A 4,010-nucleotide genomic window follows, 5' to 3' on the forward strand; every position below is an offset into this window, starting at 1 on the left:
GAGAGAGAGAGAGATATCAATTATTTCATAACAAAGGCAGTACTGCAAACATGAATCTTAAAGACAAAACGGGGAATACAGGAGGAAAGAAAAGCTTACCAACATAACAAAGAAACATATATAAACTTGTCTCTCGAACCTCACTTTCTTTTCAGTATTATTTTTTATTTCTCAGAGAGATTGAATAAACAACCTGAGCATTTTGGTGATAAGCAGGACAAATCCTTAAATAGTATATAGAACCACTCCTGCTTGATATTATTCATATGTATATTCTATCAAGGATGCAAGTCGCAAGATATCCACGTAAAAGAGGAAAGAGCAACCTGCAATATGGGAAGGGAGGCACTTGTTCGTTTTGCTTGAGCATTCTTCAGGAAATGCGATTCATCTGCAATCACAACCTGAATGGCCAAATCATAATTTGTCAAATAAAAAACCTGTTAATGGTAATTCTTAGAAGATTTATACAATTCATCAAGCATGATGCAATCACTATAAAAGGCTGCCGTAACAAATAAAAAATATACATATAGTATATACACATATATATTTGTGTGTGTTGAAAATCTGTTGATTATAGTGTGTAGTTTTTATGGTTTATCTTCTTAGATTAGTTGATTCGTGATTTATGGGGATCTCATCCCAAATTTCTTGGGATTGATTTAGAGGTCAAACTTCCCAAATTAGGCACACAGTTGTTCGCTCATTAAGATACGGTGCGCAATTCTCAAAGTAAGCAGTTTGTACAAATGAGCAGAAGTGAGGTTGTCATGCATCTACGAAAAGCCATCAGCTGGTAGTTTATGCTATCCAAAGGCAAAAATGAGAGAAATGGCCAAAAAACATACTCAAATCTTTCTCAAATTTATTACATCTATGTCCTACTCAAGATGTCCCAAAAGTATGACTCTTTTTCTTGAAAAATAAACCTTCTTCCTAATTTTACTCTCTCCCTCAAAATAAATAATGCGACACAAGTCTTGACCACTAGTTCTGAAGGTGAAATTGAAAAGATACCCAAAAGTTCAACTTTTCAACTCTCGTCTAAAATTATTTGTTGAATCAAGCAGGATAAGTAATATTGGCATGGAATCTAACCAGCAATTCTAGATACAGTAAGCTAAAGGAATTTCAAATCTTTATAAGACTGGGAACCAATAGAGCTGGTTCAAAAGAGCTTGAAACCGGCTTCAGTAGTGTTTGAATTCAACTTTGAAATCTCAACTCCAGCAAAGCTGGAAGGCAATTCTTTGCGCTAGTTTTCAGCCTTTTATCTATTCATTCAAATGCTTGTACGTACTTAAGTAATTTTGTATCCGAATCATATATCGACATGTATATATCCTTTTGTCAGATTATAGTCTATTTAGAACCCTAGCTGGACATATAATTTATTAATTTTTAGTGCCATTTCTTCTGTTTAATTGTAGTTTCACACCTCCATTCAACTCGACCCCTCATTCACCAGAATCATCATCAGTAATTCAGAAGAAGAAAAGGAATAGAAAAGAAAGGTTTTCTGGAATGCTGATGAAGAAACCCATGAGACTCCATTCAAAGAGCTACCAAGGGCTCTTCATGTTGTCATGGCTGGAACCTTCCCTTTTACCTTGCTCTTTGCTTTGCAGGCAAGGGGAACCACCACTGAAACTTAAATAGTGCCAAAGAGAAAGAAGGGTTTCTTCTCTCTTGGTATACAAACTGACAATTCTGTTTTTCAGGAAGATTAACATTGATGCAATTCCGGCATAAACTACTTAGCCAATTCATCGGACAATGTGGAGATCGTCCAAGGTACGTATAGAATTTAAACTGCAGAATATATTTTTGCTACAAATGGAGAAAGTCCCTCAGTAGAAACTGTTTTCTACTGGTCAATTGATCAATAGGGCTTTAGTTTAATTGCAGTACGACAAGCTGAGTTCAAGCTCGAACTCCGGCTCAAGCCTAGCTCAATCTCGAAATAGTTGGTTTGTCAAGCTTCAATTAAGCTCGTACTAGATCTTGAACATTTAGGCTTCACCCAGCTGGTTGCGCAGCCAACATTTTTCACATGCATGCTCGTAAGACGCTCAAAGGCAACAAAGTAACAAGTAAGAACTCAAGCAAAGTTATTCTCTTATTCATAATGTTGCATTCCATGCTCGCCCTAAATAAAAGGGACCACATCCCCACAGGATGATTGAAAGACCAATCTCAGGAATAGTATACTAGCAACTTAGCATTGTTGGCAGATGGCAAACAACAAGAAAATAAAACACCAGATTGGAACTCATCTGCTTAAGAGTTTACCGACTGAAGCTTCTTTATTAACCAATAAGAGTGAAATTAAGCAATTTCATGATGCGTGGACCAGTCCAAGGATGTTAACTGTCTAACAGAGCAGGGATTTCTAATACAAAGGACATGTCGTATTTCTATTGCATAAGCATCTTGGCTTTGTTAACTGTGAAGCACAGAGTGAAAATAATAAAGGTAAATTTAAAAAAGTCGGTATCATAAAATTAATTTTTCCATAAAAAAAACTGGGCAAATGATTCCTATGGACAAAAAATCATCAAATTTCACCAGGACCTTTGATACAGAATTATGCACAGAGAAATAAACACCAAAACACTCCATCCTTTTTAGTGAATTTTGAAAATGCATAAAAGAAGTAATAAAATGTAAGTAAGAGTTTTAGAACACGCATCAATATATGTTCACTTCATGGATACAAATGATATAACTTCCAGAGGGTCAATAGGCATAATAGTCATGGTATACATGTCCAGCCTAGGAAAAATTTCCTTAGCATAACTCTAAAACCAAAGAATGAAATACTGCAACTCCGCATATCATCCTTGTCAAATCCATTAGAATTTCACAGCAAAAGCATGAATCCAAGAGTCTATCATTTGAAAGTTCAAACAAGGAATGTCTATAATTTTAAGCTACAGAAAAAGCAAATCTCGCACCAGTACACTACAATACAATACATCATTTCGAGCAATTACCTTAAAATCTGAAGCCAAAAGCATATCCTGCAACTTAGGTACAGTATCATAGGATATGATGTTGAATACACCATCAAGATTGATAGGCCTCCTGGTGTTTGAGGGCACAATATTAAATCCAACTCTGTTTGAACCACTCCACTGAGACAAAACCACCTGTTTATGACTTGCTTAGATTCTGATTTATTGTTGCAAACAGCCTCCTATGTACAAATATGTAGTATCAAGATCATGATTCTGATGGATTTTCCACAGCACATGATCATTTAATTAACAGTGCAACTACTCATGGGAGAACTTGCTTAGATGCTAGGAACAAAGCAACTTTAACCAGTAATTCACTTTAGCTGTATCAGGCATCATGGACACTCATTTACAAGGTATACAAGAAATAATATCCTTGAGAAATATTGTAACTCATATTTGCATTATCATGCATCGGAATGGACTACAATTCCTTATTCTCATAATGTACCAACATCAATTCGGCCAACAAGCTTAGTTATCGCAGTACATATATTTGGCGAAGCATTTGCAGTAACATGAAGCAGAGAACATGCAAATTACCAATGAAAGAATTGTGTGTTGGACACAAATAAACAAGGACCATCAGGAACTGATGTAAATAGAAAGAGAAGCTTTCTCATTAATTATTATAAAATTTTTCCAGAAAGTGAGTCATCTTTATGTACTCATACACTAAACATAAATGTGGAGGGATCTCAAGGGATACCCGCACTTTCCATAGAATGCCTCCAGCATAAAAGGTAGGCATCCCATAATATGGAACTAGACAAGAATAGAAAAATACGTTGTTTTTGTAGATTAACTTTACCTTTGATGCAAAATTGAAAAGATAAATGACCTGCCCTTTCATGTGACTCATACTCCTATTGTTTTGATGTGGTTTTCATTCTATCATCATATTTTCTTATAAAATTTGTCCCTACATCTCTCTTCTATCAAGACAAAACAAAGTCAAAGACATACAAGAATAATATATATATATAT

At 35.3% G+C, this 4,010-nt stretch overlaps 1 long non-coding RNA gene across 1 annotated transcript; it reads right to left on the reverse strand.

The window, feature by feature from the left end:
- Positions 1-367: 367 nt before the first annotated feature.
- Positions 368-3,200, reverse strand: LOC110011507. The gene is made up of 2 exons (XR_002286526.1): positions 3,000-3,200; positions 368-404 (listed from the first exon to the last, which is right to left on the reverse strand). It is a non-coding gene; the product is annotated as an uncharacterized LOC110011507 (long non-coding RNA).
- Positions 3,201-4,010: the final 810 nt, after the last annotated feature.

The sequence above is a fragment of the Sesamum indicum genome, unplaced genomic scaffold (genome assembly GCF_000512975.1).
Source record: "Sesamum indicum cultivar Zhongzhi No. 13 unplaced genomic scaffold, S_indicum_v1.0 C00734, whole genome shotgun sequence".
In the NCBI taxonomy this organism is placed as follows: domain Eukaryota; kingdom Viridiplantae; phylum Streptophyta; class Magnoliopsida; order Lamiales; family Pedaliaceae; genus Sesamum; species Sesamum indicum.